Source organism: Manis pentadactyla, chromosome 4 (assembly GCF_030020395.1).
Source record: "Manis pentadactyla isolate mManPen7 chromosome 4, mManPen7.hap1, whole genome shotgun sequence".
NCBI classification, from domain to species: domain Eukaryota; kingdom Metazoa; phylum Chordata; class Mammalia; order Pholidota; family Manidae; genus Manis; species Manis pentadactyla.
In genome coordinates this window covers 97,457,538-97,485,086 of record NC_080022.1, presented here as the reverse complement: position 1 = coordinate 97,485,086, position 27,549 = coordinate 97,457,538, and the positions used below count along the sequence as shown (strand labels likewise).

General features: G+C 43.3%; 1 long non-coding RNA gene across 1 annotated transcript in view; it reads left to right on the top strand.

Moving 5' to 3' along the window:
* The window catches only part of LOC130683390 (uncharacterized), a 44,585-nt gene extending 17,466 nt beyond the window's left edge, over positions 1–27,119 (top strand). The window contains exon 3 of the long non-coding RNA XR_008997085.1: positions 26,897–27,119. This is a non-coding gene — a long non-coding RNA (uncharacterized LOC130683390). The remainder of the gene's footprint in view (positions 1–26,896) is intronic.
* The last annotated feature ends 430 nt before the right edge of the window (positions 27,120–27,549 follow it).

Here is a 27,549-nt window from a genome sequence, read left to right as displayed (position 1 = left end):
GACAGAGCCCACATTGTCTTTTGCCTCATATGCAGCAAACACTGGTGTAGTCATTGGGTCATATCAGAGGCAAGCTTTCCTTCTAGCCAGTGCACCTGGGCCAGTGTGTCTGCTTCATCATTCTCTGGGGATGCCAAAGGCAAATGGCCAGTCACATGACACACGGTAACTGTCTTAGTCTGACTAGAGGCCCATAGGTCTCGCCACAACTCTTGCCCCAAAAGGGACTAGTGACCAACTATCCAGTTGGCATGGTATCATGTCATTAGCCACAGGGTTAAGCCCCAATAGATGGCCCAGCTGTCAGTGCACACAACTATAGGGGAGGGCTCCTGGGTGATCACGAGCCATACTGCCCTCAACTCAGCCTATTGGCAGCTCTTCCCCTCTCCATCCTCCATCCATATTGTCTCAGTCTTAGTATGGAAACCCACAGTCCCCTATTTCAGAGGGTGCCCACAACTGGAGCCATCTGTATATATACCAAGCATCTTCAGGAATAGGGGTTTTTCCCTCCTGATAAGGACTTTTGGATGCCAACAGCTCAAAAGCAAGTTCTTCCTGCTTCCCACTGGTATATGTCACTGTCCCCAGTAAGCATTGGAGTTCTCCACTTATGGGGCTAGTAGAGAAGGTGGTATGCTGCTGTAAATATCCACCCCATTTGCAGTGTAAGTGTCTGTGCCATGCCACTCTGTGGCCTTTGGGTCCAGTCTCGCACCCACCTCATGATGGGATAGGTGGTTATTACCTTGGTTGGAGCCATTCCAGCAATGGGCTCCAAAGCAGTAGGGCATGGTACACAGCAGCCAGTTGCTTCTCTATCAAGGTGTAGTGGACCTCTGCTCCTTTCCATAGTTTGTCCAATAGATTGTCATGTCCATTCAAGCTGCTGCCAAAGACCCCATCCAAAACCATGTGCAGTCACATGAACATCTAGCTCACAGGCCCTTGATGAGTCCATTACACTCAAGGCCTGTACGGCCTTGACTGCTCACTTATCAGCAGTAAAAGCAGATGCACATGTCTCTTCCCAGTCCCACCTGATGCCCTCTCATACCAACCGGTATAAGGGCTTCAGAATTTGTGCCAACTGTGAGGTAAACACTCTCCAGTAGCCCCAAAGACCCAAAACCTCTTGTAATATTGCCACAGTGGTAGGGGTAGGGAGAGCCTGGATCTTGTCTATGAATGCTTCAGGAATAACTTCAGTTTTACCTGACGAGACAACCCCCAAGAATTTTTACAAACTAGTTACCTGAACCTTGGTGCTGTCCACAGCCCTTCCTTTCTTCTGTAGATGTTGCATTGGCATAGGAACTGCCCTTCTAAATCTGAAAGAGAATCGGATGTGAGTATAATATCATCAATGTAGTGATACAGCTGCACTGTTTGTGGTTTCTTCCATGTGGCCAAGTTCTGGGCTACAAGTCTGTGACACATGGTGGGACTGTGGGGGTATTCCTGTGGAAGGACAGTGAATGTCCACCTCTGGCCTTCTCACATGAAGGCAAACTGTTCCTGACTTTTCTCTGCTATGTCAATAGAGAAGAAAGCATTAGCAAGATCCACAACATAATGATACATCCTTACTTCATGACCAAGTGTGTACATAAGGGCTGCTATAAAGGGGACAGCAGCATGCAAAGGGGGTGTCACTTTATTCAACTCTCTGTAGTCCACGGTCATACACCTGGAGCCATCTGGCTTTCTCACTGACCACACTGGGGAATTAAAAAGACTATGAGTGGGCTTTATGATGCCCACCTTCTCCAACTCTTGTAGGGTTTCTCCAATTTCCTTGTGTCCCCCAGGCAATTTATAATGCGTAGTATTTGTCACTTGCTGAGGTATATGCAGAGCTATAAGTGGGTACTTAGCATATCCCCTCAGAACTGTGTTTACCACACATACCCTCTGTCTGAACTCATCTGCAGTGGCCTGTAACCACAGGCCTTGCGGAATATCCACCCCCAAAATATATTCACGGGGCCCTTTGCACCTCTCCTTTCAGTTGTAGCCTGTACTTCCTTCCATGCTCTTATTGTTTCAACCTTCCCCAGAACTGCTAATGTATGAGTAGGCTCACTTATGGGTTGCCCTATGTCGGGGACAAGAATAGTCAGTAGGGACCCAAAGAGAGATGGGGGAGCTGTATGGAGCACCAGATTTCTCATTCCTATGATGAACAACTCCTCATCAGGGCCCTGGGGGTCCATATTACAGACGATATTTTTCATGTCCAATTCCTATAACACTTGCTGGAGCTCTGCATACATTTTCCAGCTAGTGGGTAAGTATAGTAAATCACCCTGATTAGGCCAAACTGCCCTGATGGCTGCTGTCAGCCAGTCCAGAAGTGCCTGATTCCCTGAGGTGTGATGATTGAGCACTTTACAACTGCTGCTGGAGGGAAGGGTGAGTCATCAGGGAAGCCAGCCTACCCATTTCAGAACCCAACATAACAATGTTTTCCACCCTCATATCCCAGAGACACAAAAGCCACATAGGCAGAGGTTCTGATGGCTTCTGTCTATACTGGATGCTCATGTCCACCAGCTCATCCTGGGTGTAGGGTCAGAGCATGGAGCGCTCCACAACCTGGGAGGGGGTGGCTCCTTCCCCTGAGGAGCCCACTGTTGCTGCATTTTAATTTTTTAAATTACAACTGGGCTGGCCTTTAATACAGGAGAGGCTGGTGCCTCAGGCAGTGGCTCCAGCAACAGATTGGCCCTCGGCCCCACCCCCTCACCCTCTCCCAACATCTTCTCTATCACCTCAGGTGCTGAAGGCTTTTCTCTTTCCTCCCCCTCCACCCCTGCTGAAGGCTCTTCTCTTTCCTCCCCCTCCACCCCCCTGCCCCACGACCTCTTACAGTATGGCTTCTCTTGCTGCCTTTTCCCTTGCTGTTGCTAAGAAATCTTTCAGGAGCACAACCCACCTTCTCAATAACTGTCTCTCTTCCTTAAGGGCATCCCATATGTCATCACCCAGCTCCTCCAAGCAATGCTGAAGTGTGTCTCTCTCCTGCCAAAGTCTCTTTCTCTCCTCGATAACACTTTCCACTATCTCAAGGAAAAGAGATCCTACAATTCCAGCTGCTACACGGCCACTCAGGGCCTCTAAGCAGTCTTCTGTCTCACTGGAGAGCTAACTCCACAGCTTCCGGTATCTCCACTCTTCCCCAATTCTGGGGAAGGCCCCACCCCTCTAGGAGGTGCTTTACCCTACAGCAATTCCCCACTAGGGGCTCCCCAATTGGAAGCCCCACAGCTAGGGGACTCCTGGGTGAAGCTTCACCCTCTACCACTGCAGCCACTGGGGCCTCCCCACTATCCACAGGGAAGGGTTCCAGGCATCTCCTCCCCATCTCTAGGGGCAGGCCGCCTAAGGGTCACACCCGTGTAGACAGATTTCAGGTTTAGAGGTCCTGCCAACTACTGCCAGGTGTAATTCCTTGGGGAAAATCCCAGGCAAATACCTTTGAAACTGAAATCAGTCAAAGGAAGAAATAAAGTTTATTTCTTATAAGCAGTCATCTACTTCTGTTCCCCTATGTCTCTCACAAGCAGGCTGCAGAAGAAGAAGCCCCCACCCAACCTCTCTGGTGCAGATAAGCCCTGCTTACCCTTGTAATTACCTATTGATATGCAAATGGACTACTCCTCTCCATCCCCTGAAAACACTCATTGTATGGTGATGAACTAAAGCCAGGCAAGAGATTCTGGAAATATTGCAATTATTATTATTATTATTATTATTTTTTGTAGATAATTATTTTTTATTGAAGGGTAGCTGACACACAGTATTACATTACATTAGTTTCAGGTGTACAACACAGTGATTCAACATTTATACACATGATAATTCTAGGTACCAGCTATCACCATACCAAGTTGGTACCATATTTTGACTATATTCCTTATGCTACACATTACATCCTGGTTACCTATTTATTTTACAATTGGAAGTGTGTACATTTTTTTTTTTTTTTGTGAGGGCATCTCTCAAATTTATTGATCAAATGGTTGTTAACAACAATAAAATTCTGTATAGGGGAGTCAATGCTCAATGCACAGTCATTAATCCACCCCAAGCCTAATTTTCATCAGTCTCCAATCATCTGAGGCATAACAAACAAGTTCTTACATGGGAAACAAATTATTACATAGTGAATAAGTTCTTACATAAGGAACAGTACAAGGGCAGCCATCACAGAAACCTTCGGTTTTGCTCATGCATTATGAACTATAAACAGGCAGTTCAAATATGAATACTCATTTGATTTTTATACTTGACTTAAATGTGGATACCACATTTCTCTCTTTATTATTATTATTATTAATAAAATGCTGAAGCGGTAGGTAGATACAAGATAAAGGTAGAAAACATAGTTTAGTGTTGTAAGAGAGTAAATGTAGATGATCAGGTGTGTGCCTGTAGACTATGTGTTAATCCAAGCTAGACAAGGGCAATAAAACATCCACGTATGCAGAAGATTTCTCTCAGAACAGGGGGGGTGAGGTTCTAAGCCTCACCTCTGTTGATCCCCAATTTCTCACCTGATGGCCCCCCTGTGACTGTGCCTGTCTTAGGTTTTTCCTCCCTTGAGGAATCTTACCCATCTCTGGCTAACCAGTCATCTTCCGGGGCCATACAGGGAAATGTGAAGTTGGTAAGTGAGAGAGAAGCCTTATTGTTTGAAAAGGTTAGCTTTTTACTTCTTTGCATATTTATGCCCTGTGGCTTCTATGCCCAGCATTTGTCTTGAGGTATCTTACCACTTGGAAGAATTATGCTACTCGGTAAATTTGATATGAGGCATGAATTCTATTTAAGGGTTGTAATTAGGAAGGAAGAAGAAAAGCTATAGAAGTAGCAGGTGGAAGAAAACATGGGAAGATTGATTATATCTTTGACATATCTTCTTGTAGAGTAACTTCAGCAGGTATAGGTTTTAAACTACTACTTAAATTGCGCACACACATTAACATAATAGGAGTATAGTTACATAACCAAAGCATACCTGTAATTACCAGCCATCTCCTGTGAAACCAAGAAAACCAGTTAGGCACCTTAGGCATTTGTGAAAACTTATCTATGATATGGTGGATATTGTCCAACTGAACTTGAACAGTCTGAGAGAAATCAGACAAATTAAAACAACACATTCCTGGGGAATGTTCACATCCCTTATGTTCTTTTAACAGTAAATAGTCTGTAGTTGTAAGATTTTGGAGCGCTACAATTTGCACTTCTCCTAATTCTTGGTTGAGTTCCAACAGTATAGATCCAGTCAAATTTGTTGTTTTACTGTATGCACAGGCCAGCTTAGATATCTCCTCCTTCATTCCCATGGCAAGTCCAGGAACTGGTGGGATGAGTGCATCTACAGCTGTAGCAGTACGTGGATCTTTGTTGGGGTTTTTTGATGATCATCTTCTGGCGTGAGTCTTTCAGAGAGTGCTGATGTTGGAAGTTCTTTTTCATATCGTATCTTAGTTCATTTTCAGGGTAGCCCAATTAGGCTTTGATCCTCTGTATAAATACAAACAGACCCTTTGCTTACACTTTTATATGCCCTTTATACCCTTGTGTAGAATTCATTGGAGGTCACCACACAGGAACAGCCTTCTTTTTTTTTTTTTTTGTTATCATTAATCTACACTTACATGACGAATATTATGTTTACTAGGCTCTCCCCTATACCAGGTCCCCACTATAAAACCCTTTACAGTCACTGTCCATCAGCATAGCAAAATGTTGTAGAATCCCTACTTGTCTTCTCTGTGTTGTACAGCCCTCCCCTTACTCCCAGCACCCCCATGCATGCTAATCTTAATACCCCCCTTCTTCTTCCCCCTCTTATCAGTCCCTACCCACCCATCCTCCTCAGTCCCTTTCCCTTTGGTACCTGTTAGTCCATTCTTGTGTTCTGTGATTCTGCTGCTGTTTTGTTCCTTCAGTTTTTCCTTTGTTCTTATATTCCACAAATGAGTGAAATCATTTGGTATTTCTCTTTCTCCGCTTGGCTTGTTTCACTGAGCATAATACCCTCTAGCTCCATCCATGTTGCTGCAAATGGTAGGATTTGCCCTTTTCTTATGGCTGGGTAGTATTCCATTGTGTATATGTACCACATCTTCTTTATCCATTCATCTATCGATGGACATTTAGGTTGCTTCCAATTCTTGGCTATTGTAAGTAGTGCTGTGATAAACATAGGGGTGCATTGGTCTTTCTCAAATTTGATTGCTGCATTCTTAGGGTGAATTCCTAGGAGTGCAATTCCTGGGTCAAATTGTAAGTCTGTTTTGAGCATTTTGATGTACCTCCATACTGCTTTCCACAATGGTTGAACTAATTTACATTCCCACCAGCAGTGTAGGAGGGTTCCCCTTTCTCCACAGCCTCGCCAACATTTGTTGTTGTTTGCCTTTTGTATGGCAGCCATCCTTACTGGTGTGAGGTGATACCTCATTGTAGTTTTAATTTGCATTTCTCTGATAATTAGCGATGTGGAGCATCTTTTCATGTGTCTGTTGGCCATCTGTATTTCTGTTTTGGAGAACTGTCTGTTCAGTTCCTCTGTCCATTTTTTAATTGGGTTATTTGTTTTTTGTTTGTTGAGGTGTGTGAGCTCTTTATATATTCTGGACGTCAAGCCTTTATCGGATCTGTCATTTTCAAATATATTCTCCCATACTGTAGGGCTCCTTTTTGTTCAATTGATGGTGTCTTTTGCTGTACAGAAGCTTTTCAGCTTAATATAGTGCCACTTTTTCATTTTCGCTGTTGTTTTCCTTGCCCGGGGAGATATGTTCAAGAAGAGGACACTCATGTTTATGTCTAAGAGGTTTTTGCCTATATTTTCTTCTAAGAGTTTAATGGTTTCATGACTTACATTCAGGTCTTTGATCCATTTTGAGTTTACTTTTGTATATGGGGTTAGATAATGGTCCAGTTTCATTCTCCTACATATAGCTGTCCAGTTTTGCCAGCACAATCTGTTGAAGAGACTGTCATTTCGCCATTGTATGTCCATGGCTCCTTTATCAAATATTAATTGACCATATATGTCTGGGTTAATGTCTGGATTCTCTAGTCTGTTCCATTGGTCTGTGGCTCTGTTCTTGTGCCAGTACCAAATTGTCTTGATTACTATGGCTTTATAGTAGAGCTTGAAGTTGGGGAGTGAGATCCCCCCTACTTTATTCTTCTTTCTCAGGATTGCTTTGGCTATTCGGTGTCTTTGGTGTTTCCATATGAATTTTTGAAGTATTTGTTCCAGTTCATTGAAGAATGTTGCTGGTAGTTTCATAGGGATTGCATCAAATCTGTATATTGCTTTGGGCAGGGTGGCCATTTTGACAATATTAATTCTTCCTAGCCACGAGCATGGGATGAGTTTCCATCTGTTAGTGTCCCCTTTAATTTCTCTTAAGAGTGACTTGTAGTTTTCAGAGTATGTCTTTCACTTCTTTGGTTAGGGTTATTCCTAGGTATTTTATTTCTTTTTGATGCAATTGTGAATGGAGTTGTTTTCCTGATTTCTCTTTCTGTTGGTTCATTGTTAGTGTATAGAAAAGCCACAGATTTCTGTGTGTTGATTTTGTATCCTGAAACTTTGCTGTATTCCGATATCAGTTCTAGTAGTTTTGGGGTGGAGTCTTTATGGTTTTTTATGTACAGTATCATGTCATCTGCAAATAGTGACAGTTTAACTTCTTCTTTACCTATCTGGATTCCTTGTATTTTTTTGTTTTGTCTGATTGCCGTGGCTAGGACCTCCAGTACTATGTTAAATAACAGTGGGGAGAGTGGGCATCCTGTCTAGTTCCTGATCTCAGGTGAATTGCTTTCAGCTTCTCGCTGTTCAATATAATGTTGGCTGTGGGTTTATCATAGATGGCCTTTATTATGTTGAGGTACTTGCCCTCTATTCCCATTTTGCTGAGAGTTTTTATCATGAATGGATGTTGAACTTTGTCAAATGCTTTTTCAGCATCTATGGAGATGATCATGTAGTTTTTGTCTTTCTTTTTGTTGATGTGGTGGATGATGTTGATGGACATTCGAATGTTGTACCATCCTTGCATCTCTGGGGTGAATTCCACTTGGTCATGGTGTATGATCCTTTTGATGTATTTTTGAATTCGGTTTGCTAATATTTTGTTGAGTATTTTTGCATCTACGTTCATCAGGGATATTGGTCTGTAGTTTTCTTTTTGGTGGGGTCTTTGCCTGGTTTTGGTATTAAGGTGATGTTAGCTTCATAGAATGAGTTTGGGAGTATCCCCTCCTCCTCTATTTTTTGGAAAACTTTAAGGAGAATGGGTATTATGTCCTCCCTGTATGTCTGATAAAATTCCGAGGTAAATCCATCTGACCCAGGGGTTTTGTTCTTTGATAGTTTTTTGATTACCGCTTCAATTTCGTTGCTGGTAATTGGTCTGTTTAGATTTTGTTTCTTTCTGGGTCAGTCTTGGAAGGTTGTATTTTTCTAGGAAGTTGTCCATTTCTCCTAGGTTTCCCAGCTTGTTAGCATATAGGTTTTCATAGTATTCTCTAATAATTTTTTGTATTTCTGTGGGGTCCATCGTGATTTTTCCTTTCTCATTTCTGATACTGTTGATTTGTGTTGACTCTCTTTTCCTCTTAAGAAGTCTGGCTAGAGGCTTAACTATTTTGTTTATTTTCTTGAAGAACCAGCTCTTGGTTTCATTGATTTTTGCTACTGTTTTATTCTTCTCAATTTTATTTATTTCTTCTCTGATCTTTATTATGTCCCTCCTTCTGCTGACCTTAGGCCTCATCTGTTCTTCTTTTTCCAATTTCGATAATTGTGACATTAGACCATTCATTTGGGATTGCTCTTCCTTTTTTAAATATGCTTGGATTGCTATATACTTTCCTCTTAAGACTACTTTTGCTGTGTCCCACAGAAGTTAGGGCTTAGTGTTGTTGTCATTTGTTTCCATATATTGCTGGATCTCCATTTTGATTTGGTCATTGATCCATTGATTATTTAGGAGCGTGTTGTTAAGCCTCCATGTGTTTGTGAGCCTTTTTGCTTTCTTTGTACAGTTTATTTCTAGTTTTATGCCTTTGTGGTCTGAAAAGTTGGTTGGTAGGATTTCAGTCTTTTGGAATTTTCTGAGGCTCTTTTTGTGGCCTAGTATGTGGTCTATTCTGGAGAGTGTTCCATGTGCACTTGAGAAGAATGTGTATCCTGTTGCTTTTGGATGTAGAGTTCTGTAGATGTCTATTAGGTCCATCTGCTCTACTGTGTTCAGTGCTTCCATGTCCTTACTTATTTTCTGCCCGGTGGATCTATCCTTTGGGGTGAGTGGTGTGTTGAAGTCTCCTAGAATCAATGCATTGCAGTCTATTTCCCCCTTTAGTTCTGTTAGTATTTGTTTCACATATGCTGGTGCTCCTGTGTTGGGTGCATATATATTTAGAATGGTTATATCCTCTTGTTGGACTGAGCCCTTTATCATTATGTAGTGTCCTTCTTTATCTCTTGTTACTTTCTTTGTTTTGAAGTCTATTTTGTCTGATATTAGTACTACAACCCCTGCTTTCTTCTCGCTGTTGTTTGCCTGAAATATGTTTTTCCATCCCTTGACTTTTAGTCTGTACATGTCTTTGGGTTTGAGGTGAGTTTCTTGTAAGCAGCATATAGATGGGTCTTGCTTTTTTATCCATTCTATTGCTCTGTGTCTTTTGATTGGTGCATTAAGTCCATTAACATTTAGGGTAACTATTGAAAGATATGTACTTATTGCCATTGTAGGCTTTAAATTCGTGGTTACCAAAGGTTCAAGGTTAGCCTCTTTCGTATCTTACTGCCTAACTTCGCTCGCTTATGGAGCTGTTATATACAATGTCTGGAGATTCTTTTCTTCTCTCTCTTCTTATTCCTCCTCTTCCATTCTTCATATGTTGGGTGTTTTGTTCTGTGCTCTTTTTAGGAGTGCTCCCATCTAGAGCAGTCACTGTAAGATGTCCTGTAGAGGTGGTTTGTGGGAAGCAAATTCCCTCAGCTTTTGTTTGTCTGGGAATTGTTTAATCCCACCATCATATTTGAATGATAGTCGTGCTGGATGCAGTATCCTTGGTTCAAGGCCCTTCTGTTTCATTGCATTAAATATATCATGCCTTTCTCTTCTGACCTGTAGGGTTTCTGTTGAGAAGTCTGATGTTAGCGTGATAGGTTTTCCTTTATAGGTGACCTTTTTTTCTCTAGCTGCCTTTAAAAGTCTTTCCTTGTCCTTGATCTTTGCCATTTTAATTATTATGTGTCTCGGTGTTGTCCTCCTTGGATCCTTTCTGTTGGGGGTTCTGTGTATTTCTGTTGTCTGTTCGATTATTTCCTCCTCCAGTTTGGGGAAGTTTTCAGCAATTATTTCTTCCAAGATACTTTCCATCCCTTTTCCTCTCTCTTCTTCTTCTGGTACCCCTATAATATGGATATTGTTCCTTTTGGATTGGTCACACATTTCTCTTAATACTGTTTCAGTCCTGTAGATCGTTTTATCTCTCTCTATGACAGCTTCTATGCGTTCCTGTTCTCTGGTTTCAATTCCATCAATGGCCTCTTGCATCCTATCCATTCTGCTTATAAACCCTTCCAGAGTTTGTTTCATTTCTCTAATCTCCTTTCTGGCATCTGTGATCTCCCTCCAGACTTCATCCCATATCTGTTGCGTATTTCTCTGCATCTCTGTCAGCATGTTTATGATTTTTATTTTGAATTCTTTGTCAGGAAGACTGGTTAGGTCTGTCTCTTTCTCTGGTGTTGACTCTGTGATTTGGTTTGCCTGTAATTTTGCCTTTTCATGGTGATAGGAATAGTTTGCAGAGCTGGGACGAGTGATGGCTGGAAGAGCTTCCCTTCTTGTTGGTTTGTGGCCCTCCTCTCCTGGGAGAACAGCGACCTCTAGTGGCTTGTGCTGGGTAGCTGCGGCGCAGACAGGGCTTCTGCTTCCTGCCTGGCTGCTATGGAATTTATCTCCGCTGTTGCTGTAGGTGTGGCCTGGCTTGGACAGCTGCCCCAAAGTGGTGAAGTCGCGTTGGAGGGGGAGTGGCCAGCAGGCTATTTATCTCCGTAAGGGGCCTCCATGCTCCCTGCAGCCCAGGGGATTAGGGTGCCCAGAGATCCCCGGATTCCCTACCTCTGGATTAAGTGTCCCACCCTGCCCCTTTAAGACTTCCAAAAAGCACCCGCCAAAACAAAATAAGGTCCACAAAGAAAAAAATTAAAAAAAAATTTTTTTTTACATCAATAAAAATGTTTATTTATTTATTTATTTATTTGTAGATAATTATTTTTTATTGAAGGGTAGTTGACGCACAGTATTACATTACATTAGTTTCAGGTGTACAACACAGTGATAAAACATTTATAAACATGAAAATTCTAGGTACAGGCTATCACCATACCAAGCTGTTACAATATCTTGACTATATTCCTTATGCTATACATTACATCCCAGTTACTTATTTATTTTACCATTGGAAGTCTGTACTTTTTTTTTTTTTACTTTTTTTTTTTCTTGTGAGGGCATCTCTCATATTTATTGATCAAATGGTTGTTAAAAACAATAAAATTCTGTATAGGGGATTCAATGCTCAATGCACAATCGTTAATTCACCCCAAGCCTAATTTTCATCAGTCTCCAATCTTCTGAGGCATAACAAACAAGTTCTTACATGGAGAACAAATTCTTACATAATGAATAAGTTACATAGTGAACAGTACAAGGACAGTCATTACAGAAACTTTCGGTTTTGCTCATGCATTATGAACTATAAACAGTCAGTTCAAATATGAATACTCATTTGGTTTTTATACTTGATTTATATGTGGATACCACATTTCTCTCTTTATTATTATTATTTTTAATAAAGTGCTGAAGTGGTAGGTAGATACAAGATAAAGGTAGAAAACATAGTTTAGTGTTGTAAGAGAGTAAATGTAGATGATCAGGTGTGTGCCTGTAGACTATGTGTTAATCCAAGCTAGACAAGGGCAATAAAACATCCATGTATGCAGAAGATTTCTCTCAGAACGGGGGGGTGAGGTACTAAGTCTCACCTCTGTTGATCCCCAATTTCTCACCTGATGGCCCCCCTGCGACTGTGCCTGTCTTAGGTTTTTCCTCCCTTGAGGAATCTTACCCGTCTCTGGCTAACCAGTCATCTTCCGGGGCCATACAGGGAAATGTAAAGTTGGTAAGTGAGAGAGAAGCCTTATTGTTTGAAATGGTTAGCTTTTTATTTCTTTGCATATTTATGCCCTGTGGCTTCTATGCCCAGCATTTGTCTTGAGGTATCTTACCACTTGGAAGAATTATGATACTCGGTAAATTTGATATGAGGCACAAATTCTATTTAAGGGTTGTAATTAGGAAGGAAGAAGAAAAGCTATAGAAGTAGCAGGTGGAAGAAAACATGGGAAGATTGATTATTTGTCTGACATATCTTCTTGTAGAGTAACTTCAGCATGTATAGATTTTAAGCTACTACTTAAATTGCGCACACACATTAACATAATAGGAGTATAGTTACATAACCAAAGCATATCTGTAATTACCAGCCATCTCCAGTGAAACCAAGAAAACCAGTTAGGCACCTTAGGCATTTGTGAAAACTTATCTATGATATGGTGGATATTGTCCAACTGAACTTGAACAGTCTGAGAGAAATCAGACAAATTAAAACAACACATTCCTGGGGACTGTTCACATCCCTTATGTTCTTTTAACAGTAAATAGTCTGTAGTTGTAAGATTTTGGAGCGCTACAATTTGCACTTCTCCTAATTCTTGGTTGAGTTCCGACAGTATAGTTCCAGTCAAATTTGTTGTTTTACTGTATGCACAGGCCAGCTTAGATATCTCCTTCCTCATTCGCATGGCAAGTCCAGGAACTGGTTGGATGAGTGCATCTACAGCTGTAGCAGTGCGTGGAATTTTTTTTTAATTTAAAAAATAAAAAATAAAATAAAAAATGGCCGCTCATTTTTCTTTATTCTCCCGTGCCAGCCTCAGGCATCTGCTCACTGGTCTTGGTGCCCTGTTTCCCTAGTATTGGGGTCCCTATCCCTTTGAGACTTCCAAAAAGCGCTCGCCAAAACAAAAAAAAAAAAAAAAAAAGTGAGGCCAGGCCTCCAGTACCCTCTCACCATTCTTGCTGCCCTGTTTCCCTAGTATCCAGGGCCCCACGCATGCACTGTGTCTGCGCTCTGGTCTGGATGGCGGGGGCTGGTTGTTCAACAGTCCTTGGCTCCATCTCCCTCACGCTCTGCCTATTCTTCTCCTGCCGGGAGCTGGGGGGAGGGGCGCTCGGGTCCCACTGGGCCGGAGCTTGTATCTTACCCCCTTTACGAGGCACTGGGTTCTCGCAGGTGTGGATGTGGTCTGGATGTTTTCCTGTGTCCTCTGGTCTCTATTCTAGGAAGAGTTGTCTTTGTTATATTTTCATAGATGTATGTTGTTTTGGGAGGAGATTTCCGCTGCTCTACTCACGCCGCCATCTTGGCTCCTCGAAATATTGCAATTTTACCCAAACAAAGATCCATATAAGGGCAAAGGGAAATGCCCCTTATGAATGGAAATTGGGTGGGTGGGTTGACAGATTGGATGAAGTTATTTTCTCTAAGGTTGGAGGCACTGGAGGGAGGGGTGAGCACATCGGACACTGATGACGTGCCAAAGTCCCCAGCTGCTGCCCTCTCCCAACATGAAAAATGTGCCTTAGGCTAGCCAATCCTTGCACCGCTGTAAATCTAAGCTCTGCCTCCCCCTACCTTCTTTAAAAATGCACTGCCTGCCCTGCTGAGTGTGACTTCCCCCATCTGTGATGGCCAGACCGGAGAATATCACTGGGGAATTGTGCTCAAATAAACTGCCTGGCCCTTTGTTGCCTCTTGTTGCTTGCTTATTTCGGCTAGAATTTATCTTACATTTTCCTCTCTCACCTCTCAGCAGGGCAAAAAATAGCATAATTACAATTCCAGGAAGAAGGGACACCTAAGGAAGGCTGAAAGGGCTCAGGCTCACATTCCTTGGGAACTTACCCATCTCTGGGCACCAGGCTCAGTTCTTTGGGATTCAGGGACTCCAGAGTGAAATGATTGCTGTGAGATAAATGTGGGAAGGCACGGCCCTATTTCTCAGGAAAATGAAATGAGACTCCCTTGGGAAGACCCTCCCCTGCCCACCATTGCCTTTACTCAAATATCCTGTATTCTCTCTTCCTGGTTACATTTTAGATGATGTGGTTGTCTTTAGGGGAGACAAAAGGCATAGAAACTTCAGATTTTGAAAAAGTTCCCCTTTTCAAAATATGATTTTTCAAAAGTGCAAACATGACTTGCTTGTAAATATACAGTGAGTATTTTGAAAGGGCAAGCTCCCAGATCCTATTTCAGCCAATTGGAGCTTAGTCTCTCTCCAGTCAGCAAGAAGTACACCCACCATCCCTAGACCCTGCCAACTGACCAAAGCCACGACTCATCACCCCCCCAACTACCCCCAGGCCCAGCCAATCAGCCAGAGCCACAGCCATCAACCCCTCAAACCACCCTGGAAACCCATAAAACCTTTGTTCTGGGGAAAACGTGCTTTTTTTCTCTGGCATCTTGCCACTGCGTTGGTGTAGATGAGAGATTGAGCTCGAGCTAACTCGAATAAAGGCTCTTTGCTTTTGCATCGGTGTTGGCTCCTTGGTGGCCTTCTGGGATTCGTGACTTTGGGCACAACTTTTGGGGGCTCATCCGGGATCCCAGAGACCCCCAGGACCCCCCACCCGGAGAGCCCTGTGCCAGCTGGTGGGTGCACTCAGTTATCTGTCTGTCTTTGTCTGTCTGTGTCTCACTGTTTTTGTTTGCGAACAAGCCTGAAGCCTGTATAAGCCTGTAGGAGCTCCAATCTGTATCAGGGTCGGCATTGACTTAGGCGGACGCGCTGGCAGGTCATCGACTGGGGGTCTTGGGAGACATCCCTTGCCCCCGTCTGGAGGATGAAGTCCTCATCTGTGAGGAAAGTCGGCTGCCGCTGCAGTCTGACAGGCCCTCAACTTACTTTCAGTTTTGCCTCCGTGGCCACGGCATATTCTTCTCTGTAGGCACCTGTTAGTTGTTTGTCGTGTTTGTCTTAGTCTTGTTGACAGGATTAATGGGACAGACTCAGATGACCCCCTTCTCTCTCATGACAGACCATTTTTCTCAGACATTAGGGAGAGAGCTCACAATTTGAGCACGGACATCGGGGAAAACTTCATGTTTTCTGCACCTCCGAGTGGCTGTCCTTTGACGCTGGCTGCCAGGAGGGAACATTTAATCCAACCACTCTTTTACAACCTCAGTGTGGAAGTCCAGAAGGGTCGGTGGTGGACTTTTTGTTCTAGTGAGTAGCCAGTTTTCAATGTCAGATGGCTGCCAGAGGGAATCTTATCATTAATATTCAGTCTGTATGTTTGTGTGTCTAAGTGTGTAAATGAAAATATCTTTCTACCTCCAGATGGTATTAATGAAATTGATTTAAAGACAAGCACTTGTGAAAATTGGGCATTCTAAAACTTCCAGAAAATCTGATAAAAAATGTTAAGCATTAATGCTAATTTGGGTTTGGCTGAGGGGTGCATGTCCTTATAGTTATCAGCTGCCAACGTTTACTTAAAGTCATTTAAGTTGATGTTACCTGTTAAACATTTCAAGAAGATGCTTAAAGAAAAGCTTGACTTTGTCTAATGTTTAGTAAAAGTTTTTCAAGTAATCTAGCATGGTTGCTAACAATAAGTAAACAAGTGTAGCAAGTAAGCATCTTAATAATAATACTGTATTAATGTGTAACAGTGTGTATATATGCAAACAGCCTGAGAATTTTTGTGGTAACCAAAATTTTTAAAATTTGCTAAGTTATATAGACATATTTTGTGCCTAATGAGAAATTATATTGTAAAGCACATTTCCAAAAATGATAATATATGTTCATAGATGTATCAATCTGAAGAATGCTAGTGTAACAGTTTACGGTGGCCTATTTTTCAGTGTTCACTGAAAGTTAAAGTATCAAATGATTTTAAGTTCTAATGAAAACTACTTAAATAAGGAAAACATTTCTCTATGCTAAAAGATGTATGTTTTAATAAGAGAAGGTATAAAGAATGAAAACTCGTCTGCATGCTAAAGAATGTGTTTTTTGATAAAAGAAAGTAACTTTGTTCTGTAGAATTCTCCACTAAGAATCAACCTTATTGAAGATAGAAAGTTAGCATAAGTATAGCCATCTTAAAAAGCTTAGACTCCATTTTCTAACCTAGAAGGAAGAAAATAGGAAAATATTAGAACCTTGAAAAACAAGTTAGTCAGCCAGCGTTGATTGCAGTGAACTTTAGTTAGCCAACCTCAATCAGTTAATCATACATACCAAGCTTACCTTACTAAGAACCACCCTAACATTCCGAGGGTGATCTTATCTCACTAGACCCCCAGGATGTGGCGTCAGCCAAAATGTATGTGTTTTTTTTGGAAAAACAATGTGATGTGTTTGTAGAAAAATACTGCCCTTTTTGAAAATACTATAAAAACCTCTGACTCTAAGTGCTTGGGGTCCTTGTTGAGACCCGCTGCGTCGGGCTGACACTTGGACCCCAGCTAGCTGGTCTCTGAATAAATTCCTCTTGCTTATTGCATCAAGAGACGCCTTCTGTGAGTGATTTGGGGCGGCGCTCTCCTCTGGGAGAATCCAACATTTGGGGGCTCGTCCGGGATTGTGCGATCGCCCCGTTTCACTCCTGAAAGTCGCCCTTGGAGGGAGAGGTAAGACTAAGTGGCGCCTTGAGTTGTCTGTGTTCTGTGTTCTCTTTCTTGGTAAGACCGGTCAGAATTCTGAAAAGGGGTACCCTTGTCTGGCAGTCGTCCTGATCCCGTAAAGGGATCGAGACTGTGGTCGGTAGACGTACTTGGAGAACCGCAGGCTGCAACCCTGGGGGACGCCTCAGGGAGATTGGAGGGCCAGGGACGCCTGGTGGCCTCTCATCTGTTTTTCCGGTAAAGTGAATCTGATGAGATAAGGTTGATATTCGGGCGCCAAGAGTATCAGCCCACTGATTCTTTTTGGCTTTTGGTCAGAAATCTGAAGAAAACGAAGTGCGGCCGCTGTGTGTCTAATCTCTGTGTGTCTCTGTTTTTTGTGTTCTGTACGTGTCTAATAATTGTTATACTGACGATGGGACAGACGGTAACGACTCCACTCAGTCTGACGTTAGATCACTGGACAGAAGTGAGAGCGAGGGCACACAATTTGTCAGTAGAAGTTAAGAAGGGGCTATGGCAGACTTTCTGTACCTCCAAGTGGCCCACTCTTAATGTAGGGTGGCCCCCGGAGGGGACTTTTGACCTCTCCACTTTACTTGCAGTAAAAGCTGTTGTTTTTCAGAGTTCGTCTCAAGGACATCCGGATCAGCAACCCTATATTGTGGTCTGGCAAGAGTTAGTGGAAAATCCACCACCCTGGGTAAAGCCCTGGGTGCAAAAGAAAATGAGCTCTCGAGTCTTAGTGGCCCAGGCTCAACCTCAGAGCAAGGAAAAAGAGACTACCAAAATTCACCCTGACACTCAAGATTTACTTATAGTTGATGATCCCCCTAACTACCCTCCTGCCCCAGCCCCAGCTCCTCCAGCCCCGGCTCCCCAGCCCCGGCGCCTCCGGCCCAGGTGACCCCAGCCCCAGCGCCCCCACTGCCCCTAGCTTCAGGCACCGGGGCAGTGGGACCGCTTCCGGGACCGGCCCAGGGAACTCGACGCCGCCGAGGGGAGGCGATGGACCCACCGGGTATTTTTCCCCTCCGGTCTTATGGGGCCCCCATCCTCGGAGAGGAAGGGGACCCGCCTTTCCAACCTCTGCAATATTGGCCATTCTCCTCTGCTGATTTATACAACTGGAAAGCTAACCACCCTCCTTTTTCAGAAGAACCACAGAAACTAACTGGACTGATAGAGTCCCTAATGTTTTCTCACCAGCCCACTTGGGATGACTGTCAGCAGCTTTTACAGGTGCTCTTCACCACGGAAGAAAGAGAAAGGATCCTCCTGGAAGCACGAAAGAACGTGCCTGGAGCTGACGGACGACCATCACAACTCCCTCACGATATAGAAAGGGGGTTCCCACTGACCAGACCCAACTGGGACTTTAATTCTCCAGAAGGTAGAGAGCGACTAACCATCTATCGCCAGGCTCTGGTGGCGGGTCTTCGCAGGGCCGCGAGGCGCCCCACAAATTTTGCCAAGGTAAAAGAGGTCAGCCAGGGAGCCACTGAGGCGCCTGCAGTGTTCTTAGAACGCCTAATGGAAGCCTTCAGGCGGTATACTCCCTTTGACCCCACCTCAGAGGAGCACAGTGCCTCAGTGGCTCTTGCTTTTATTGGGCAATCAGCACCCGATATTAGAAAGAAGCTTCAGAGATTGGAAGGCTTACAAGATTTGTCGCTGAGAGATTTAGTGAAAGAAGCTGAGAAAGTTTATCATAAGAGAGAGACTGAAGAAGAAAAGGAATTGAGGAAGGAGAAGGAAAGAGAAAGTAAAGAGGAAAAAAGGGATAAGAAACATGAGAAAAATTTAACAAGGATCTTGGCCGCAGTGGTAGAAGGCAAGGGACGCCCGCCCTCTAGCGGCAGAACTAGTAAGGCAGGGCACCTGGGCAACCGGCCTCCTTTGGATAAAGATCAATGTGCATATTGCAAGGAAAAAGGGCACTGGGTAAAAAAATGCCCTAAAAAGCCACTAAAAAAGCCTCCGAAGAAGGTGTTGTCCCTGCTGGAAGACGAGGATTAGGGAAGACGGGGCTCAGAGCCCCTCCCCGAGCCCAGGGTAACTCTGAAAGTGGAGGGGCAACCCGTTGAATTCCTGGTAGACACCGGTGCTCAACATTCTGTATTGACCCAGGCAAAGGGCCCCCTCTCTGATAAAAAATCTTGGGTGATCGGGGCTACGGGCCAGAAACAATATGTGTGGACTACCCGGAGAACAGTAGATTTAAGAGTAGGACGAGTAAACCACTCGTTCCTTGTCATACCGGAATGCCCCATACCCCTGTTAGGAAGAGACATTTTAACCAAAGTGGGGGCCCAAATATCCTTTCAAGCCGGGGAACCTCTAGTGACCAATCAAGAGAATAAACCTTTGAGCTTAAGCGTCCTGACTATAAGATTAGAAGATGAATACCGTCTTTTTAAGGAGCCAGAGCCCTCCAAAATAAGTCAGGAGTGGTTTGACCGGTTCCCAGGAGCCTGGGCGGAAATGGCCGGCATGGGGCTCGCCAAGAACCAGCCCCCTGTAGTCATAGAACTAAAAGCTTCAGCCTTACCAGTAACTGTGAGACAATATCCAATGAGTAAAGAAGCCAGGGACGGAATTAGGCCGCATATCCAGAAGCTTATGGAACAGGGGATATTAGTAAAATGTCAATCCCCATGGAACACCCCCTTGCTGCCTGTAAAAAAGGCAGGAACGAGAGACTACCGACCAGTACAAGATTTAAGAGAAGTTAATAAAAGGACACAGGACATTCACCCCACTGTGCCAAATCCTTATAACCTACTAAGCTCCCTGGCCCTGGAAAACACCTGGTATTCAGTTTTAGATTTAAAAGATGCTTTTTTTTTGTCTGCGCTTGCACCAGAGCAGCCAACCGCTGTTTGCTTTTGAATAGAAAGATCCCTCCACAGGAACTACTGGACAATTGACCTGGACTCGTTTGCCACAAGGATTTAAGAACTCACCCACCCTCTTCGACAAGGCTCTACATCAAGATTTGGCTTTCTACCGAGCTTCTAACCCACAGGTAACTTTTTTACAGTTTGTTGATGACTTATTGATATCCACCCCTACTCAGAGAACCTGCCAGAAGGCCACTGGAGCCCTTTTGGCTGAGCTTGCCAAATTGGGGTACAGGGTATCTGCTAAGAAGGCACAGATCTGCCAACAACAAGTGACTTATTTGGGATACTCCCTGAGAAATGGGAAAAGGTGGCTTACTGAAGCCCGAAAGCAGACTGTGACGCAGATTCCGGTTCCCACTACTGCACGCCAGGTTCGCGAGTTTCTGGGGACAGCAAGGTTTTGTAGACTATGGATACCCGGATATGCTTCTTTGGCAGCCCCTCTGTATCCCCTCACTAAAGGAGCAGCCCCGTTTGTTTGGGGATCTGAACAACAACAGGCCTTTGATGATATCAAAAAGGCCCTCCTCTCGGCACCCGCTCTGGCATTGCCAGACATAACTAAGCCATTTATCCTTTTCGTGGATGAACGGAACGGAGTAGCTCGAGGAGTATTGACCCAACAATGGGGACCTTGGAAGAGACCTGTCGCCTATTTGTCTAAAAAATTAGACCCCGTGAGTAGTGGATGGCCCACTTGTTTGAGAGTAGTGGCAGCTGTGGCCCTCTTAGTTAAAGATTCTGACAAGCTAACGCTGGGACAAAAACTCACTGTGGTTGCTCCTCATGCGCTGGAAAGCGTAATTCGACAACCACCCGAAAGATAGATGTCGAATGCCAGAATGACTCACTATCAAACCTTACTCCTGAATCGTGATCGTGTAGAATTTGCCCCGCCTGCCATCCTAAACCCGGCTACTCTGCTCCCCGATGTGGGAAAAGAAGTGCTTCATACCTGCCAGGAAATCCTGGCTGAGGAGACGGGGCCCCGTCGGGACTTACGAGATCAGCCCTTAGAAGGACCGGGACTCCTGACCTGGTACACAGACGGGAGCAGTTACATCATAGGAGGTAAGAAGATGGCAGGAGCTGCAGTAGTAGATGATGACCGAATTGTATAGGCCAGCGGACTCCCAACGGGCACTTCTGCGCAGCGGGCAGAGCTCGTCGCCCTGACTCAGGCTTTAAAGATGGTAGAAAGTAAGAGACTTAACGTCTATACTGACAGCTGTTACGCTTTTGCCACTGCTCATATACACGGGGCTATATATAGACAGAGAGGGCTGCTGACTTCTGCGGGAAAAGATGTTAAGAATAAACAAGAAATCTTAGATCTGTTAGAAGCTATCCATAGACCTAGAGAAGTAGCAATAATACATTGTCCTGGGCATCAAAAAAGTGACTCTCCAATAGCTCAAGGAAACAGAAGGGCGGACCAAGCCGCAAAACAAGCAGCCCAGGGAACGAACATCTTACCCCTCCAGGTGTACCCAGAAGCCACATGTAGTAAGAACTTTCAGTATACCCCCGAGGATCTTGCTCAGATAGACAAGTTGGGGATCCAAAAATCCCCACCCCTTGGAATGTATAAGTCAGAAGATGAGAAAATTATCCTGCCCCAGAAAAAGGCAGGAGAATACTTAAGGCAATTACATCAGTTGACACATTTGGGGGCCAATAATCTAAAAACCCTGGTTCGAGATTCCCATTATGTCATCGGTTTGGGAAAATTGGCAGATGAGGTTGTAAGAAATTGTGTTCCTTGCCAATTAGTAAATGTGAAGAGACATCAAGTAATATGCGGAAAGAGGCTTCGAAGAGATCGGCCAGGAGCCTACTGGGAAGTTGACTTCACTGAAATTAAGCCTGCTAAGTATAGATATAAATACCTCCTAGTTTTCCTAGACACCTTTTCAAGATGGGCAGAGGCGTTCCCCACCAAAACTGAGACAGCTCAGATAGTGTCCAAAAAGATCCTTGAAGAAATATTTCCCAGGTTCGGGATCCCAAAGGTAATCGGCTCTGACAACGGTCCTGCCTTTGTTGCCCAGGTAAGTCAGGGATTGGCCAAGATCCTGGGGACAGATTAGAAATTGCACTGTGCATATAGACCCCAGAGCTCAGGACAGGTAGAAAGGATGAATAGAACTTTAAAAGAGACCCTGACTAAATTATCCATAGAGACTGGTTTATGTGATTGGTTAGTCCTCCTTCCTTTCGCCTTATTTCGAGTCAGAAACACCCCCAGCCGTTTTAAACTAACACCTTTTGAAATAATGTTTGGAGCTCCAGCTCCGCTAAATGCAGCTCACCTCCATACATCCTCTGAATGTGTGACTAATAAGTTTCTGCTTGAAAAGTTACGGGCTCTGGAAGCTGTGCAGAAAGAAGTGTGGGCCTCTATTCGAGAAGTCTATCGGCCAGAGGACATCTCAGTACCTCATCAATTCCAAGTAGGAGACTCTGTCTACGTGAGACGACACCGAACGGGAAATCTTGAGCCCCGGTAGAAAGGACCCTTCATCGTCCTTTTGACTACTCCCACAGCTGTGAAAGTAGATGGCATCTCCTCCTGAGTCCACGCTTCACATCTGAAGAGAGCGCCTCAACCAGGCCCGGATTGGCGAGTAATTCGAACTGATAACCCTCTTAAACTTCGCTTGTGTAAGAATGATTGTGTCAATGGTGATTCTGATGGCCCAGCTACTCCCCACTCTTCAGGACCCCAACCCCCACGAACCTAGACTACTGACATGGCAGGTCTGTTCCCAAACAGGGGAGACAGTATGGTCCATTTCTAAGGTTGCTCCTCTTAAAACCTGGTGGCCATCCCTGCACCCTGATGTTTGCGCCTTAGTCGCTGGAATAAGAGGCTGGGATATACCCGAGCTTAGCTGGATGCAGGCAAACAGGGTCAGGCCCACGACTTCGGCGTATTACATCAGAAGAAAACAAGCCCAGAGCCAAAGTGGCTTATAGAGCTTTGGGTGCAGAAATCCGGCCGCACACCAGCAGATAAAGACCACTACTTTCTATGTCTGCCCCCGTGACGGACGAACCTACCAACAAACCCAACAATGTGGGGACTTGCAATCTTTTTATTGTAACTCTTGGGGTTGTGAGACTACGGGTAACGTTTATTAGAATCCTGTGTCTGACTGGGACCTCCTTAAAGTAACCCAGAACCGCACATCCCCCAACTGTGAATGGACAGGACTGTGCCTCCCCTTAAATATCACGTTCAGTGATAAGGGACGCCAGTATGATGGGTAGATCACTGGACGGCAGTGGGGACTTAGATATTACAAATCTAGATATGACAAGGGCCTCGTATTTACTGTCAGACTTAAAGTTGAGACCCTTCCAGCTGCCCCAATCGGACCTAATTCTGTCCTAAGAAATCAACCACGTCTCCCAACCTCGAACTTGAAGCAGACTCCGGTGCCTCCGGTAGACCCTACCACTATTTCTGCTGCCCTCACCCCTGACCAAATAGCCCCCTTTCCTGACACTGGACAACGCCTCTTCAATCTTCTTGAGGGGGCTTTCCAAGTTCTAAACACCACCAACCCTAATACTACTAAATCCTGTTGGTTGTGTTTCTCCTCTGGACCTCCTTACTATGAAGGATTGGGGCTGTTAAGAAATTTTAACAGAACAATCAGCCACGAGATCTGTAGCTGGGGAAGCCATAAGAAGCTGACCCTGAGCGAGGTGACTGGAAGAGGGAAATGTTTAGGTTCAGTTCCCCCCACTCATGAAGCTTTGTGTAATGAAACCATATCCGTAAATTCCTCAGGTGAAAATGAGTATCTAGTCCCTCCTCCCGAAGGGTGGTGGGCCTGTAATACTAGATTGACCCCATGTGTCTCTACTTCCGCCTTCAATTCTTCCCACGACTTCTGTATCATAGTTCAATTAGTACCTAGATTGATGTATCATGATGATTTCTCATTCGTAGCTGAATTTGAACCAAAACACAGGTATAGAAAAGAGCCAATCTCGCTGACCTTAGCTGTATTATTAAGAATAAGAGTCGCAGCTAGAGTAAGAACAGGGACAGCCGCCATTATCCAAGAGAACCAACATTATGCGGGATTGAGGACAGCAATTGATGAAGACCTAAAGACTATAGAACAATCCATCACCAAACTTGAAGAATCTCTAACCTCCCTGTCTGAAGTAGTCTTGCAGAACAGACGAGGATTAGATCTGTTGTTTTTAAAAGAAGAAAGATTGTGTGCAGCCTTAAAGGAAGAATGCTGCTTTTACGCAGACCATTCTGGAATAGTAAGAGATTCAATGTCAAAACTTAGAGAAAAGTTAGATCAAAGAAAGAGAGAACGGGAGGCTGGCCAAGGGCTATTTGAGTCCTGGTTTGCTAGATCTCCGTGGCTTACAACCTTGATATCCACCTTGACTGGGCCTTTACTTATTCTTATACTTCTCCTCACTTTAGGACCCTGTATACTAAATTGGCTGATAACTTTTGTTAGAGAAAGAGTGAGTACCGTTCAAGTGCTAATGTTGAGGCAACAATATCATTCACTCGCACAACAAGAGGACACAAGCATTCCATGATTAGAATGCTTCTTAAAAAGAAGTGGAGAAATGTAGAATCCTCCACTAAGAATCAACCTTATTGAAGATAGAAAGTTAGCATAAGTATAGCCATCTTAAAAAGCTTAGACTCCATTTTCTAACCTAGAAGGAAGAAAATAGGAAAATATTAGAACCTTGAAAAACAAGTTAGTCAGCCAGCATTGATTGCAGTGACCTTTAGTTAGCCAACCTCAATCAGTTAATCATACATACCAAGCTTACCTTACTAAGAACCACCTTAACATTCCGAGGGTGATCTTATCTCACTAGACCCCCAGGATGTGGCGTCAGCCAAAATGTATGTGTTTTTTTTGGAAAAACAATGTGATGTGTTTGTAGAAAAATACTGCCCTTTTTGAAAATACTATAAAAACCTCTGACTCTAAGTGCTTGGGGTCCTTGTTGAGACCCGCTGCGTCGGGCTGACACTTGGACCCCAGCTAGCTGGTCTCTGAATAAATTCCTCTTGCTTATTGCATCAAGAGACGCCTTCTGTGAGTGATTTGAGGCGGCGCTCTCCTCTGGGAGAATCCAACAGTTCTAAAGTACAGCTATTTATTTAAAGGGGGTCAGAGAGACAGAGACAAAGAGAGAGAGAGCAGTGTGGTGCAGCAGCGTGGTGCCTTTCATTGTGGCGGATCTGCTCAGACTGTTGCTTTGGAGGAGGGTCAGGATGTTTAGAGATAAGGCGGGATAAACCCAGTCAAGCCCCAGGCAAGCCCAGGCATAATTCTCACTGGCTTATGTGCTTGGGACCATGGGGCAAATGAAGAATAAATTACTATATTCTTACAGATATAGTCGTGCTATGTGAAATTAAAGCAAGTGAGTCTTGATATCAAGTGCACAGCAAAATTAGAATTTTGTTTCCAGTTAAAAAAAAAAAACAAAATTTTCTTCAACTGTTAGTCAGTTCTAAATGTTGAAAGATTGCAAAAGATTCTCTAATTGTTTTATCAATGCAGTTTCTCATGCTTAAAGTCTCAGGGAGTTGCTGGAATATTTTTTAAAAAATGAAATCTTATATTTAAAAAGACTAAAAGCTGAAGTTTGTTAACAACTGTGTAACCTTTATGTGCCTTTGAAATATTTTGTTATCATTCTGGTTAAATAGATAACTATTGCTTCATAGCAACCTATAATCTTATTTAAGCAAGTGCCAAAAACAAAAAAAATCAAATGCAAAAAGGTGCTTTTACCTCTGGTTAACTCTGATATTTTCCAGAGGGCCCCTGGAACATGTCAGAGGAATTTTTTCTCATTGGAGAAAGTATTTGACAAATTTGGCTTATTTATCTGATATATATATATATATATATATATATATATATATATATATATATATATATATATTTACCAGGAAAGCACTGTCAAAGAGAATGATGCTAAACTTTGTTACTGAATGTTTTGTGTTACAGAAATATCCAAATTTTCTTATATCAACTCTTATAGTAAGTTCTCATCAAGCCTTTAACCATTGTCATTTGTAAGTCTTTTGTCATTTATAGTTTCTGTTTTATTATTCCTAAACTAGTAAAGAACTAGATTTCAGCAGAACAGGTATTAGTTACATAAGATTACATAAACTAAAGAAAATGATTTTGTGTCTTTTTGTTTCAAATGTTGCTGATAAAGTGTTTTAAGCTTGTTCTCTTAAGCTGACAACAGTTTAGTAAATGACTATCTTTATAAGCAGAATTGAAACATTTATCTTTCTCTCTACCTGATCCCTCCAGAATTTAAAAACTTTCAGTGACTATTTTTATATTCCATGGCAGTATGTTTATTTGCACAAGTATGTTTATTTGCACAAGTTCAGTAAGAAACACTGGTTATACTACCAAGGCTTTGAGTGGAATGTCATACCTGAGAGACATGTGCATAAACTCAGATATGAACAACTTTAAGGAACTAAGATTGACTTTATAAAGCCAACAAAGTCCCTTAGAAGAACTGGCCTGGTACCTTGCTTACAGAGTTCCCAGCAGCCTTACCAGATGAGTAAGGAAGGTCACTTCCTGGCAGGTGCAGGAACCTCAAGAAGAGAAGAATTCACCCAAATTTACAGGTACTGAAGGCACAAGCTCATGGCAAGTCTGGCTTGGCTTTCTGGCCTCAAGAAGCCCTTAAAAATTCAATCTGAAGTTCCTTACAAAAAGTTTCAGCAAAGCATATTTAAAAGAGCCTGTGTAATCAATTGCTCTTCTTGCTGCACTTATGCAAATAATCAAGCCAGCTGTTAATTATTTTCTTAACCTGGTTACTTCTAATAAAAATGAGGGTGATTTTAGAGAAAAGTATTGTTTCAATAACGCAGCCTTATCCATACTAAATCCTAATACTAGTCATTGGGACATAAACTAGATCCAGAATTTCAGCTTCTTCAAAATATCTAGCTATGTTTTAGTTTTCTCCTGTCATTGCAATTAAAATTTTTCTATTTCTAGTTCTCATAATTCAACCATGCATTCTTAATCTCATCAAGTTTGTCCTTCCAGAATGGAAAATCCATCTCCAGATGTTGCTACATAAACTAATAACACAATTTGTTTTATCTTGCCTAGAAGCCACAAAACTGCAAATAGTAATAGAAATGAAACCCAGAATAGAAGCGCCAACCTTCTGAGGCCCTCTCAACTGACCAGTGATGGAGACCTAGCTGCACCCTTTACTGCACCCCCTTCTCAGCACGAAGCAGCCAGAGCCGTCATCGCCCCTTTTCCCTAGCAGCAGCTAGAGTCTCTATCTGTAGAGGGGAGAATGAGACAGGGACCATAGGCTAAGACAGAATAAAGTGAGAGCCTCTGATGAAAGCAAGGCAGGATATTTGCAATCAGAGCAACGTTAACTACTGGAAACCCCCCTCCTACTAAAACTATGTTGAACATTAAGCTCTAGAATCATTCTTCAGTGAGATCAGTTAATGTTCCCCAGATAAAGAAGAGTAGCACATGTTTTATTATGCTAATCATTTGTAATCATGTATAAGATTCACTTTAGCATACTAAAAAGCCCAGGCCTATGTGCTGTCTTTCCTCCTGATCTAAATAATTTTGCAAGCTGAGCAACTGACTTAGCATGCAGACCCAGCTGTCGATGGCATAGTAAAAGGCAGGATTCTTTAGCAAATATACAATATATCAGCCCACCTTAGAGGCTGGGCATGCAGTCTTTTAATGTGCGCCTGGACCAAGGCGCCAGTGTCCCAGAGACAAAT